Source organism: Microcebus murinus, chromosome 8, assembly GCF_040939455.1.
Source record: "Microcebus murinus isolate Inina chromosome 8, M.murinus_Inina_mat1.0, whole genome shotgun sequence".
NCBI lineage: Eukaryota > Metazoa > Chordata > Mammalia > Primates > Cheirogaleidae > Microcebus > Microcebus murinus.
In genome coordinates, this window is record NC_134111.1 from 45,263,841 (window position 1) to 45,279,805 (window position 15,965).

Consider the following 15,965-nt stretch of genomic DNA (forward strand, 5'->3'; position numbering starts at 1 on the left):
CCTCCAGACTGTGTTGTTTATAAATTACGCAGTCTAAGGTATTTTGTTATAGACTGGACTTAGTCCATTACCTCTTAATAATACCAACACACTGGGATTAAATTTCAACATATGGATTTTGGAGGGACACAAATATTCATAGCACAGTAGTTATAAAAGTTAAGAAAAAGAGTTAAAAATGGCCTCTGGATCTGACATGACACCTGGATAGTGGTACAGATCTATGGTTAATTCCCCCGAATCCCTGAAGCAAAAATGTGTTTCAAACTTCTGAATTTGCCAGGCACATGCCTATAGTTTCAGCTACTCAAGATGCTGAGATGGGAGGATTACTTGAGCCCAGGAGTTCAGGGCCAGCCTGGGCAACATAGAGAGAACTTGTCTCTTAAAACAAAAACAAAAACAAAAAAAAACAAAGAAAAAAAATCAGAATTTTTCGGATGTTAGAAAGGTGACTTGGTTCATGTACCCAGTAAAACAGTATAGGCCATCAGGGCCTGGGGCAGTATTACATAACCAAACAGCACTATTTCTGTAGCAAGACACATTCCACCAAGTGAAATACATGATAGCTTCCTGACAGTACACTTAGGCATTGCTCCAAATGAGTTTAAGTTTTGCTAACAAATGACCTACAAAAACCTTTTTGGTTTTCAGAGGCTGACTTCGGAATTGTAGATAAGAAATGGCAAATGTCCTAATACCTATAGATAGAATACAGGAAGTGAAACAGATTATTTGTTCATTTGGTTTTTGGATGGGCTGAAGGTTCTGGTTTACACATGTATAATCTCCAGTGACTATGACAACTTAAAGAAATTCAGCAGGCAATCATATAGCTATTTAGAGCCAAAAAATATGAGCCTGACTCAAAGAGTGACTCAAGGAATCTTCATCTAGTCATTAGTAGTCACTAATGACCTAGAATCCAGAGTGCTACTTGTCTTTGCTTTGCCGTAACTTAATGCACTTTGGTCTCTTGCCATTGCTGGAATTGGTTTGAATTCAATGTTGCCATTGACAGTACATTAGTTGTATTAAATTTACCAAAATTACATAATACTTATTATTCTGATACTAACTGTATGCATAATTGGACAGGTAATTGAAAATACCTCCTTCTTTCACAATCAGATTTTATACCTATAAAAGATCTGTCATTCCACATGTATTTTTATACTTTATGGGCCATAGAACTGAATACATCTGAAGATGATTGAGGCATTGATCATTTACAAAATATTAAATATGATACTATTTTCTTTAGGAGAAAAATTTCGTCCACCAAGAGCGTAAAGGCAGGTAAAAATTGAAAGCTTCTCTGCCTATAAATCATGTAAGGATCTAGTCTAATGTTTCCATCTAGTCTTTCTTGGGTGATAGAGGGTATGATTTCTATAATTTCTCTTAAACTTGTTTCATAATAAAAAAGAAAAATATAAAATATTAACAGAATACAAACCAAATAAACTGGGCTATGTTTTCTCTAATAAATTTTTCAGACTCTGCCCAGAACTATAACTCAGTCATAAAACTTAAGAGTTTAGAATAGAGCTGGACAGAATTATTTTTCTCTCTCAAACTTTCACTTGATAATGGTCGCCATATCAAAATCCCTCCAGAAAAACACTTCTAGTTTTTCCTGTTCCTAAATACACTACAGCATGCTGAGAACTCATTTAAAACACAATTATATACAAGGAGGTTTCATGTAATTCCTAATGGTTGAAAGATTTGAATCTAGCACCAAAGTCCAAGAGCCTCAAGCCCTGCAATAAATGTTTACTTAGGATTACAGTATGATTTTATGAAATACTAGTTTGATTTTCTTTCCTGTTTGTATAAATGTATATAAGACAGAAAATTTATAGAAAAATCAGTTTGCTTGGTGTTTTTTAAGACAGAGTCTTACTCTGTTGCCCGGGCTACAGTGCAGTGGCATCAGCCTAACTCAAAGCAACCTCAGACACCTGGGTTCAAGTGATCCTTCTGCCTCAGCCTCCCAAGTAACTGGGACTACAGGCATGCGCCACTGTGCCCGGCTAATTTTTTCTATTTTTGGTAGAAGCAAGGTCTCAAACTCCTGAGCTCAAAACGATCCACCCGCCTCATCCTCCCAGAGTGCTAGAATTATAGGCGTGAGCCACCGCACCCAGCCAAAATCAGCTTTTTAAAAATGTAGACTTAATAGGATAGTGCTTATTTTCACATTGTAGGCTCAAGCACATTAGTCATAAAAGCAATCTAGTGTGTTGAGACCAATATTAAAAAAAAAAATAAAATTATCGAGAGTATCCATGTTATAAAATTAAGTATTGTTTTGTGAAACTTGTTTCATTTATAGACACTCACACTAGAGTATACTGAGTTGAGGCAGAGAATACATTACTTACTGAGGATTGCAGTCAAAAAAAGTTTAAAAGACATTGATGTTAAGGAAATGTGCTTGAAACCAAAAATCTAAAGTGTGGCAAAAGGAGGAAAGACACTGGGTTGCTGCCTCATAAAATATATCTTAAGCCAATATAATAAAAGATCAGAAGACTAAATAATGTGGTTTATGGTAACTCAAAAAATTAACTGTGTCTCTGAAATACCAAGAAAGGATTAAAAATCTCAAACAATATGGAATCTTTAATACACATATGTTCCACAAGTTGAAGAAAAACATGATGGCCTCACTGAGTAGTTTCCATGGAGTCAGGCATCAATTTGGACAAGTAGAAATTAAGGTAAATCAGAACTGGAGAAAGAACAATTGACTATTCTGCAATTACAAAGGCCTTATAAACCATATGAAGAAAAAAGATAAATACCTTATGATAAGTGAGACTGTGGGTGGTAAAAAGTAAGCTCCAGGAGCCATGAGCCAAACCACTGGAATGACAACACCCTGTCAGGTGAAGTGAAGTTAGAATACCTCTCGCCTTCAGTTTATCACAAACTAGATAGGTTAATTGAATCTCCGAAGTGAGAAGGGGATCCCAGAATCCTAGAGCCAGAGAATATTCCTGATTTTTTTGAAGGCCTTGTTATCTTAATCTAGGGAAGTATTAATTTTCCTATTTTACAGAGAGATTAACTAGGGCATACTGTTACTATAGCTAATGAAAACATGTTACATTTCTTCCTAGAGATAACGTGTGTGCCCACTAACCAGTGAAGATTAATATTCAAAATTCAGGTAACTTCTACATCTAATATTTAAACAGTATTTGGCATATTTATTTCCCTGTATGGAAATAAGTATAAGACGACAGGTGAGGATCTTTTGAGAAAAGCAGAGAAACCTGAGTTGAATTAATAATTACATCTTGTTATGTTGTGGTTGGCTTTTAGTTTTTAATTGCACCTTTTACAAAAATCTGTAGGTGTTGCCTAAGGCATTTTAAGTTAAATGTGCAATTTAAAATATATTTTAAAAATTAGCAAAGGTAGAACTAAACAAATCTAGAGAAGGGAATTGCTATTTGTTATTAGGAACGTCTATGTTAAAATGGTTAAAGCACTATAAAAAGAAAGATGCTTGATACAATTAAACTGCTCAGAATGTTTAACATGCTAGATTCTTCATAGTTCAGATATTAAAAGTTAAATTAAAAAAAACTTATTGTAGCATGTGACTTTAACCTCATGTATTTTGGCCACCAACTCAAAGAAAAATTTATACAATAAAAGAAGCAACAGAAATTTCCCATAACCAAAAATTCTCAGGTTAAAATGTAGTAACTTTGATTTTTTGAACCACAGAATTTTAGTGTAAATGTCTTCATTATGTAGTGTAACTTCTATAGCAAGTTATGTTAGTTTAATAACGTTTTCTAAAAATTAGAAAAACTGGTTACTCGATGGGGTTCTAAAAACAGATACGGTTTCTTGATGAGTTTGAGAAAGAAGGAAATAAAAGTCTTAAGGTAAGTGCCAGTTTTACCCTCAACTCTTAGGCTTCAGAAAAGCCTAATTAGGCAGGGAGAGGAATTTGGGCCTGGCACACCCAAGTTCAGACGTGGCCAGATCCTGGAACAATGTTTTTTCGAACCTTTGAGTCATATGCCACAGGCAAACCATAGCTGCGATACACAGGTCCTTAAGTCAACAGGTCCTTCAAGGAGATGGTGTGGGTTGGTGCGTGGCAGTTGGATTTCCTCCTGCCACGAATTAAAGAACTCTTCCCGATCAAACCGGAAAGTGGGTGCAGCTCTGGCTAGGGGAGCGCACCCGGAAAAGTGTAGGGTCGAAACAGAGAGAGATGACCGCGTCCCGACCACAGAGTGCTTTCCAGACCACTCGGAAACCATGTAAATGGCTCGGCGGCCGCAGTTTCCAGCCTAGAACTGACTGGGGTCCGGTTGGGAAAGTTGTCTGGCAAAGCCATGCCCGTCCCTGTCGCAGGATGGCCCCCTCCGGCAGAGGGGTGGGAGGAGACAGGCAACCTGCTAGCCCGAGTGAAAACGCTGCCACCTTGCGCCTGGCCAACCCCCTCCAGGGCTCCCACTCTGTGACCCTCCTAAAGACAAGTCCGGGGACACCAGGGCTTTGATCCGGGTCTGGCTCCTTTGAGGCCACCCTACAGAGACCGACAGGGAACACCGCGGGCAACAGGGATGACCGGGTTACCCCCGGGGCGCCCCTTTTGGCCTCTTCCTGGGGTCAACTGAAACACTGCTCTCGAGACCGTCTCCAACCGGCCGCCGGGACTGTAGCCCTCTCCCCCAAATGTGCACCTCCGTGGCTGTCCTAGCACCCCCTCCGACGCAGACCAGGGGTTCCTGGGCCCCCGCCGCCGGCCCGCCTGCTTACCTGGCAGGTGGGCTGGGCAGGGCGGCGGGAAGCGGCGGCCGGGCGGGCGCTGGACTTGTGCCGGGCGCCAGGTGCAGGTGGTGGCGGCGGCGACTCCGGTTGCTGTCGCTACAGTTGCCGCTCAGTCGAGCTCCTCCTCCGCCGCCGCCTCCTGCCTTCCCGCTGGGCCTCCCGCGTTGCCAGGAGAGGCCGAACCCAAGCGCGGCTTCCTCCTAGAGTCTCCCAGGTGAGCTTCAGCCTGCGACGTCGGCAGGGGCGAGGCCCCGGTCCCGCGCCTGCGCGCCAGCTTCCAGCCCCGCCCAAGCCCTACCTGAGCGCTCCAGGTGAGAACTCGGCGGCGCGCGCGGGGCAGGGCGCAGTCCGGGCCGAGCGTCCCAGCCGCGCGGCTGCTCCCTCCGCAGGCGGCGAGGCTGGCGCTCCGCGCGGAGTCGCGCCTCCCCGCCCGGCTGCGTCTGGGGAGTCCTGCGCTGACCTGGTGGCAGTTGGTCACCTTGTATCCGGAACACACAGTCTGGGTCCTCGGGGAACCAGAAGATCTAGATTTCCTTCACGCGCTTCCCTTCCTCGTCGGTTCGCCAAAATGAAGGGGTGCGCTGCCGGGAGACTGAGAGGCCCGGCACCCCCGAGGACCACTTCATGGGGGCAGCAACTGTTGGCTCGAGTAGTTTCCTCGGGCAGAGTTCAGCAGCCTCTGTCACCAGTTAGGTTTGCGAGCTTCCTTCCCATGTAGTCTTGATTTCATCACTTGACTGACTTGAGCGCAGCTAGTGGTTTCCGTTTCTGTGAGCGCGGGCTCAGGCCGGGGCGCCTCACGTCCAAAGGAGGAGCCTCTGTCTTCCAAAGGAGAGTCCCTGGGATTTGGCGGAGCCTCGCCAATTTGGCGCGCACCCCCCAACCCCCAATCCCCTTGCCGGGCGGCTATGGAAAGGCAAACCAATTCCCAGATGAGAAGGGGAAACCGCGACTATAGAAAGAACCCCGCTGTCCTTGTTTGGGAAAAGATTGTGGTTTTCTAGAGAGGGCTTGCTTCTCCGGTAGGTTTGTTTAAAAGCTCAATATCTATTCTGGAAGGTGAGAACGCACACTCTAGAAAGATGGTGGATTTTTTTGCCGTTATTTTTAAGAGAAAAAAAAATTTTTTAACACTATTTTTTCCTTTTATGGTATTTACAACTTTCTGTTCCAGCCTGCCTTCTGCTGTTACGACAAACACTGACACACCCAAGACTGGGACCTAAAATGGCCTTTATACCTTTCTCTGAGCTCATTTATTTGGCTCCATCTCAAAAGTACATAGGAATATAAATCGAAAAATAGCTAAAAACTTTTTGGTGGCATCTTTAATTATACGGTGGCAGGTTTTCCTATAAATTTTTGCTGTGGCCTTCCTCCTACATTTTTACCCATAATCTTATGGTGCTTATTTACTGGTTTGTTAGTGTTATGTGTGACCTAAAAATAAGGTTTGAAATACTGGTTAGTGCAGTATAAACAAGTGTACCTTTAGTACTTGGCTAGTCTTAAGACATTGATTTTGGCATCCATAGTACTATTTTATACTATGACACTGTGATACTATGAATTAGGTTTAAGGCATTAGTTGGGTAATTCTTTGTTCGTATATTGTGGCTTTTTTGCAAACATCAAGGAAACTTTATGTGTTTGTAATATTTTAATATCAGTACCCACAAGCAATTTTAAGCCTCCTCTCCCCTATAAAAACAGTTCAGGAGATACTTGTTTATAGTACCACACTCACTTGGTAATGTTTGTCCTTACGTACAGAACTGAAAACACTAACTCCTCAGATTCCCTTCTCTTTTTTGGTGGTCCTGCAACTTTCTTTGCTGTTTGCCTCTAAATGGAGGTTAGTGTTAGTCTTTGGAAATTTGGGGAGATACACTAAATGTACAGCCAAAAAGTCTGTATCCTTTGTCATATACTACCCATCTCTGAATGAGGCAGGAGCCAAAGATTGTCAGAGCTTTGATGTCCCATCAGGCGGAGAGCAACAATTTTCCCTGACAATCAGGACAGAGCAGATGGATATAGAATAGCAATCTGGAATCCAAAGACTGGGATGCATTGACAGCAAGACTAGTAACATTAAATAACAACTGAAATGAGAAGCTAGGGCAGACCTATAAAAAGAGAGAGCAAGGACATAGGACCAAAATGCTGTCTGAGGAGTGAAAAAGAGAACAGAAGAAATATAAAAATGACCAGGAGTACTAAAAATTGACTGTCAGTTTTACAATGGAGACAGATAATTTAAAGAAGGAAGTGGTATTTCTAAGTCTTGCATTACTTGTACAGGTTGAGTATCCCTTGTTTGAAATGCTTGGGACCAGAAATGTTTTGGATTTTGAATTTTTTTTCAGATTTTGAAATATTTACATATATATAATGAGATCTCTTGGGGATAAGACCAAAGTCTAAAACAAAATTTATGATTCATATATACCTTATACACATAGGCTGAAGATAATTTCATATAATATTTTTAATAATTTTATGTATGAAACAAAGTTTGTGTTAAGTAGCTTTGTGTGGAATTTTCCACTTATGTTGTCATGTTGGCACTCAAAAAGTTTTGAATTTTGGAGCATTTCAGATTTTGGGTCTTCCCAAATCAGGGATGCTCAACCTATACTATTTCATATAACACGAGTTGTACTCTTGCATATCATTCTGAAACCAAAGCCTTAAAATTAATAAGAGTTTTTCTACTTCACAATAAGATGAAAATGCTGCAGGCCTAGGAAAAAATATTATTATGCTGAAATGTTTAATTCCCCAAATCTAATCAGATGCACAACTCTGAAAGTACGATCCTATTCAAAATTATGAAATAAAGAATTTTTTTTATAAAGGAAAAATTAGCATTTCATCATAAAATAAAACCCAGGAGCCTTAGTGTAGACACGCTTCTCAGAAACAAGCTAATTTTAATAGTACATGTTTGGCACATAATAGCAGTTAAGATAGAAAATTTGGCAGATTTTACACAGGAAAGAAAGGGAAAAAAGTACACACTCTCCCTTCCTCTCTCTCTTCATATATATATATATATGTGCACACACACAGAATGAGCCACAAAATGTTCATATACGTATGGTTTTGAAACATACTCACTGTTTAATAATTTCTGTTACAATTTGAATTAATGCCACGACCAGTACCTGACACATAATAGGTACTCATTACATATCTGTTAAATGAGTAAATTGATCCACCAAATATCATGAAAGAAAAAGCAATATGCATAGTGTCTTGAGCAAATTACAGGCCCAAAGAATGGTTTAACCCAACAGTAGGAGAACTAATCCAGGACAAGTAAGATCAATGGACTGGTTATCTGAAGGGCAAGTTTCTAACAACAATAACTACCAGTTTTCACATACCTATGAAAAGCAACTACACTCCTACAAATTACTTTACTTCTGACTCAAATTTTCTCTTCTACAAAATAAAATAGTGGTACAGGATGATCACCAGGTTCCTTTACACTCAGATTCATGTAAACTCCATGCCAAGAGAATTTTTTGGGGGGGGAAACAAATAAAAAACATCTTCTGGATATAGCAATAATAATTAATGAGCAAAAAGATGAAGAAAAACAATTGTAATATATAATGTAATAAGCACATTTGTACAGAGTTACTAAGTTCAACTTAGTTCAACAATTTTGGTTCGTTAATTATTGGTTACCCAGGGTTTAGCAACTTTAGTTTGAAACGAACTTCCTGATTTAGCCTTTAAAAACAGTTTTGCCGGCCGGGCGCTGTGGCTCACGCCTGTAATCCTAGCTCTTGGGAGGCCGAGGCGGGCGGATTGCTCAAGGTCAGGAGTTCAAAACCAGCCTGAGCAAGAGCGAGACCCCGTCTCTACTATAAATAGAAAGAAATTAATTGGCCAACTGATATATATATAAAAAAATTAGCCGGGCATGGTGGCGCATGCCTGTAGTCCCAGCTACCCGGGAGGCTGAGGCAGAAGGATCACTCGAGCCCAGGAGTTTGAGGTTGCTGTGAGCTAGGCTGACGCCACGGCACTCACTCTAGCCTGGGCAACAAAGTGAGACTCTGTCTCAAAAAAAAAAACAAAAAAACAGTTTTGCCTTATTAGAGAACTGGAGTCTTTAGTCAGGATCTCAATTCAAATTAAGAGCCTTTGGCTCAAAGGCTAAACAGATTGAAATAATTTCTACTAAAATATGTTGAATTGAAATGTTGATTTGAGTGGAGAATAGAGGTGGTATTATAGTGAAGAGCCACAAATATGTGAATTTTTTAAAATAATGATTCAGCGTAATCCTACTTATGCTTAAAATATTACAAGAGTTAAACAGTAAGAAGATAGATATTTTTTAGTATGAATTTTCTTAGATATTGTTTTGTATGAATATTTTCCCTGTAGAATATTATCACAACAAACACTACAGATTTTCAAAGCAGAACACAGTATTATGAGGGCACTTATTGACTTAAATTGCAACAGAACTATGTCTTGTTAATCTTATATCCTTAATGCTTGGCACATAGTAGGTGCTCAATAAATATTTGATGAAATGTATTGAATAGAGTACAGAGTTTCAAGCTTTTAAGCATTAGCAAAAGAGCAAAAGGAAATGCCATGCTGAGTCAGACTAATATTCAATCTAGCTAGCCCTAAATTCTGACAGAGGCACCAAAGACTATTTTGTGGGAAAATATGGTGATAGTCTTGCATGATGTTGACCTCAGTGATGTACTTCAAGTATTCCTGACTCAATCTTTCCCTAAATTGATTTCTCTTTTTTGTAAAATTATTGTTTTAAATTGCAAAGCAATTAATATTCATTAAAGAAAAATCAGAAAATATAAAAAACTAAAAGGAATTAGTTTTGAAATACCTAGAATTACTCATACCAAGATGAATCAGTCCTATCAGACCCTTTCTATCATACAGCTTTCCAGACTTTTTTTTAATTGAAAAAGATGGAGAGTATCATGGGAAATATAGAGGAAGACAGAGATGTGTTTGTAGAATAAAAACTAGATCATTTTTGAGACTTGTTTTGTAGCCAGTTTTCTACTTAATGTATCATTCCATGTCAATAAATTCATTTTTACAGCATTATTTTTAATGGTTACATATTATCCCTTTGTAGGAATATATTTTAATAGTTTTGTATTCTTGTGCAACGAAGATTACTTTCAAATTTTGCTATTGCAAGCAGTGCTGTCATGATCATATTCTTTGAAACATTTCTAATGATTTTCTTCTGACTTTTTTTTTTTTTTGAGACAGAGTCTTACTCTGTTGCCTGGGCTAGAGTGCCATGGTGTCAGCCTAACTCACAACAACCTCAAACTCCTGGGCTCAAGCGATTCTCCTGCCTCAGCCTCCCTAGTAGCTGGGACTACAGGCACGGGCCACCATGCCCAGCTAATTTTTTCTATATATTTTTAGTTGGCCCATTAATTTCTTTCTATTTTTAGTAGAGATGAGGTCTCGCTCTTGCTCAGGCTGGTCTCGAACTCACGAGCTAAAACAATCCACCCACCTTGGCATCCCATAGTTCTAGGATTACAGGCATGAGCCACCGTACCCAGCCTTCTTCTGACTTTGATTAAGCAACCTTATGCCAATTATCCAGATCCTAAAGCATGACAATATCATTAGAGGCATCATCTCACAGAAACAAGTAGAATAAAATAAATTAACAATTTATCATTTTGTATTTGTAAGAATAAGAATACTAAGAATATTAATATAGTTATAAGACCTTTATGTAAAGAATGCTCATTATAATTAAAATTTTATAACTTTAGAAATATAGAAGTAGAATACCGCACTTATTTCAGAAAACTCAAATCTCTGACTTTCTCCTGATCATACCACACTCAGTTTCACACCTCTGAAAGTATTTGTATCTCTTAAAATGATTTTCTTCCCTCTCTTTGCTTCTGCAAATCCCTGCCAGCCAACTGAAACTCCTGGATCAGTTCAAAGCACCTTGATATTTATTAATTCCAGTGCAGTGGCACAAAGTAAATTTCCTTTCTCCATTGGTCCTCGCCCCCTCCTGACTCCAAAATATGAAGTAAGAATTGCCAAGAGATGCTACCTAGACATGGTATCATTCATTGCCAGACAAGTTATGATAATTTGTGAAGGAACTCAAGCCATAGTGGATAAAGATGTTCTTTTAGCCTAACAGATTTGAGAGATTAGGCCAAAATAAATTGCATCATTCTAATTAAGTTAAAAAGAGAAATATTGATTTTTTTCATGCATGTCAGTAGGGGAATTTTGAAGGAAATTAAACTTTTTCAGTATCTTTATGTATTTTATTTTCAATTTACTAGGAGAAAATTCATTTGCTGTCCAAGGTAGGATCCCTTCGACATACCTCCTCCCTGATCACAGAATCAGAGCGTACCTATTCTGAATTCCCAACCCAGTTCACAGACCTAAGGTCACAGCCCTCTCCCTTCCCTGACATGCTGGTGACATTCGGAGTGCAGACATCAAGTCACTGCTGGGGGAGGAAATTTATTTCTATTAGAAGAGCTAGTAGATAACAAATAAAAGGGGAGTGGAGACGGGGAGATTGCAATGGGAAAGGAGTTAAAGGGCTTGGGAATGATAAAGAAAGGGAGGATGTGAGGGCAAAAAACATCATCTATGTAGGGCATCCTCTAAAGGCCCAGGGAGAATCTTTGGGGACACACTCCCCTCAGGGTCTGAGGAAGTAGCATCACTCCCAAGAGTGTATAGGAGCAGAGGGACTATGCCAGGAACAACATCCAATCCAATTTCTTTCCCTCTCACTTTCTCCTCCCACCGCAAACACTATACAGCTTTGGCATTAACTACCTAAACTTTGCAGTTAAAAATCTTAGCCTTCATTAAGATCCAGTGTATATTTGCTTCACAGAAAGTTGGTATCCAGCAGGGCCTCCACTGGCCTAAACAATGCTTTGTGTGAATTAGGAAACATCCCCCCTGGACAGAGAGAGTCCCCGGGCATGCAGCTTAGCAAGTGGATGACCCTTCCTCCTAGTGGAAACAAATCCCCTTCAGGGCATCCAGCTGGCTGAACGGAACCTCAGCTGCATTTCAGCCCTATTTCCCCTTTTATAAGGTACCTTTATATGGGGCACAACCTATACAACCCGCTGTCCAAGCAGCTATCAACCCCATCCTCTTATAGCCACTTACCATCAGATGACCACCATGAAGGTTGCCCTCGGCTACAACCTGGCTCTTGGGTATGTGGTGGATTGTAAAACATGGCTGTAGATTCCTCCCACCACAGTAAGCACGTCTTTCTGCAATGTGACTTGCTGCTCTTCCATCAAGGGTAAATCTTGTTTCCTTACCATTCTAATCAAGAGTAGGCGTGCAACCTGCTTTGACCAGTAGAATATGGTAGCAGTGATATTGTGTGACTTCCAAGGCTAGGCCTTAAGAGATTTTTCACCTTCTGCTTTTCACTCCCTTGGAATGTTGCCCTGAAACTACCACATCGTGAAGAAGCCTGGGATGAATGAAAGACGACGTGGAGAGAGAGGCCCAGCTTGCCCAGATGTGCTTGCTGAGCTCAGACCCCAGCCAACTGCCAGCTCAATGCAAACTTGACAGAGTCCAGGCAAATACTGGCAGAAGAACCACCCGGTCAACCCACAAAATCATGAAAAATATTAATTTGTTATTTTAAACCACTAAGTTTTGGGGAAGTTTTTTATGTAACTATTTCATCTAGACAGTTTGGTGTCTCAACACAAACAGAAGCACCTTTTACATCTGTATACCCTTTGTATACTCCCTATTTATAAAGAGAAAGCTTTTGAAGTGTAAAAGCTTGAATTTATTGGAATTTTGTAGGTCTAAGCCTTGAAGGACTCTACACAAAATATATGCCACAACCATATATTTTGAAGAATATGTTTTCAGACTAAGACATCTTTCTATTCCCACTCCAAGTCTTGATAATATTTGTGCAGAATGGAGAAAGAGAAGATTGTCAGGATAGGATGGTGGTGAGTTGGGCCTTGGGCATTGGGCTACAGGGCCTTCTTCTACTTAAGAAGAAGGCCCTGTAGCCCTTACCACGCTGGAACACCATATTGCACAACTACAAGAACTGCCATTCACATAGAATAAGATGTTGAGTAATGTGAATTTGACCACTGAAACCAGACTAGTGAGGGGACTCTGAGAACAAAAGGGAAGCTGGGCTCATAGGCCCTACTCTGGACAGCAGTTAAGACCCCAGGGTTATTCTTTGCCCAGTGTTAAGAACAGAAAACATTTCTAAATAGGGTCCTGGGGCAGACAGGCCTTGGACAACTCCACAGTCCCCAGAAAGACTTAGCCAAAACAAAGTTCTTCAATGCAGGTGGGAATGGTTTGGATCCATATGTTTTAGTAAAGTAAGTGTTACTGGAAGAGTGACATGTCTACTTATTTACCTATTGTCTGTGGCTGCTTTGAAGCATCAATAGCAGAGGTAAGTAGTTGTGACAGAGATATATGGTTCACAAAGCCTAAGATATTTACTATCTGGTCATTTATTTTTAAAAAATCCTTATTTTAGATGAAGGACAAATAACTGGGAAACCTGAAACCTTGTGTGTTAACATGAAATAAAATTAACCTGTGTGGATCACAACCAAATGGCCCACTGTGACCAGGATGCAGTGTCAGTACACAACTGCCTGGATACCTGTGATGACCTAACACCAATTGTCTCACACAAATACATCCTACCGCTCCCATCCCATACTTGTACTAGGGAGTACTTATGGAATGTAGCTGCATTCCTAGTAAAATAGGGGAAGTCCCTGGATTTATGGAGATTTAGTTATTACTACTTAGTATAATAGGGATTTGAGAGAGAAATTTACCTTATGTATACATGTAGAAATATAATGTTATATTAAGTTTCTTCTATATCTGGTTCTGTCTTCAGAAACTAGTACCCACTCTAAGGCCTTCCATAATGATAAGCACAAAATGGATATAAAAGAAATACAGGTTGAATGTTCAGTTCAGTGAGGTTTCCCTTGGTCTCTTACAAAACTACATGACGGCATTGCCATTCCATATAGGAAGCATGTTATTCACAACTCATGTCTTATATTGACTTTTTCTGATGACAATGACGATGATGATGATGATGATGACTTATTAACTTCCAGCTCCTTCCACCACTGTAAATTTTTTCTATTTTCTGAAACAACTATTTCCTTCTCTTGTCCTAAACGCCAAGGATGAAAAAGGGGGAAAGGAAAACATATATGAAATGAGTAGGAGGAGACAGGATTGCAGGGATGCTGAGGTCTGTGGTTTATCTCACAAAAACCACTGGGGAGTACTTTGAAAGATAAGGAGGTAGCTTATTATCTTTGCAATGGCCTAATGTTCTTATATTAAGAAAATTTCGCTTCCACTTTCAGCTGGGTGTGGGAGCAGGGGGAACATTTACTGAGTACTAATTCTGTGCCAGGAATTATTCCTCCATGATCTCATTTAGTCTCCACAAAAGCCCTATGTATTCTTTTTGGTGAGGAGACCTCAGTGACAAGCTCAAGGATGCATAGCTAAAGAGCTGAAATGTGAAAGCGGAACTGTCAGACTCAAAAACCCATGCTGTATAAATTACATCACAGAAATTGTAAAATGATTTTGCCTTGAAATCCAAGGGTGAATAATGTGTCACATTCAGCTTGTCCTTAGGCATTCCTTAACAGTTTCTACTTTCCTGGTCTTTATTTCATTCACCTAGGGGTAACATATGGAAAAGTTAAGCGATATAAGGTTTTGTTTTCACGTGTAAATTTTATAATATCTTCAAATATATTAAAGGCAAAGTTTTTAATTTCACCTCATATAGAGATTCCTTTAAGTATAAGATGCCATGAAACACAATGTCATATCAAAGCAAACACATCGATTTCTACAATAATGACATTGAGAAACACGGGAATCTATAGACTCAAGGGGATAAAAGAGAATACAATTTATGTCAATACAGTGCTTCATTTAATGATAGCAACATATCATTATGTTGGTATCATATTTGTTCATTTCGCTGCTTTAAATATAACTTTAAGTATAATGAAAATTCCAAAAAAAAAAGGATTGTTACTATTTTGGTATAATTGTATAATAACTTGGTATGTGGTATTTTAATACATAAAATTCTTCAAAATAATACTTTATAATATTTAATAGTATAATTATGCCCATTTAGTTATAACTAGAAAAAGTTACATAAAATACCTCCAAATTGATATTTTGATGTAAAAATAAGGGTCTCTCTTATAAATACTATGTAAACTTTTGTTCAGAGTAAAAGACTTTTAGACCAACAATTCTTAACTAAAGTTTCTTGACAGAAGCAAAAATGTGAAATGAGAAGATACAATAAATGTCATTAATATAATAAAAGAACTGTGAGTTTTATAATTTAATTGCATTGGAAGACATACAAACACTAAATGTGTGTGGAATTTCGGCTGCTGGATTGGATTTTAAAAAATAATTCTAGAAGTATATAATAAACTATTTTATGAAAAGACAGATCAAAATAAGAAAGGAATCCTCCTATATGAATTTATTTTACAGTATGTCCAGGAGAGAGTCTTCAAAAAAATTTTCATTTCTAAACATTGTCAAACACAAAAGACCTGGGACAGCCTGTTGAGTGCTTTATGGAATTTGACCTTTGTAGTATCACACCACAATGAACCAGACTTACCAGTTTTGCCATCTTATCTTTTTTTTACAGTAAATACTGCCATAATGTGATAGACCTCAGGAAATAATGTTCCAGACCACACACAAATGGATGAGTTATGAAGGACTGAAAGATTATATTACTCTATAAATATTTTGCTTAGATAGAATAATGGCAATGATTGTTTAGCTCCCTTTATTTTACTGTTTTTACCAAATATAGAGCAGTTTCAAAGAAAGACTTATTAAATACATGCAATATATAAAGAATCATAATGTAATCAACAAGCATGTACCTACCATCTACTTAAAGAAAACAAATATTATTTTGATTATCTCCTGTGGAATCATCTCAGGTCCTAATTTTGAATTATGTGTTCATCATTCCCTTGCTTTTCCTTAGATTTTTGCCACACACGTTTGTATGCCTAAAC

General features: G+C 39.0%; 1 protein-coding gene across 2 annotated transcripts in view; it reads right to left on the minus strand.

Moving 5' to 3' along the window:
- GALNT3 (polypeptide N-acetylgalactosaminyltransferase 3) overlaps positions 1-5,679 on the minus strand; it is a 50,093-nt gene extending 44,414 nt beyond the window's left edge. The window contains exon 1 of one of the 2 annotated variants that reach the window (XM_076005614.1): positions 5,111-5,679. The gene's annotated coding sequence lies outside the window, so the exon portion shown is untranslated. Of the gene's footprint in view, positions 1-4,800 lie in introns of both variants that reach the window. The other variant, XM_012761175.3, reaches the window with a different exon arrangement.
- Positions 5,680-15,965: the final 10,286 nt, after the last annotated feature.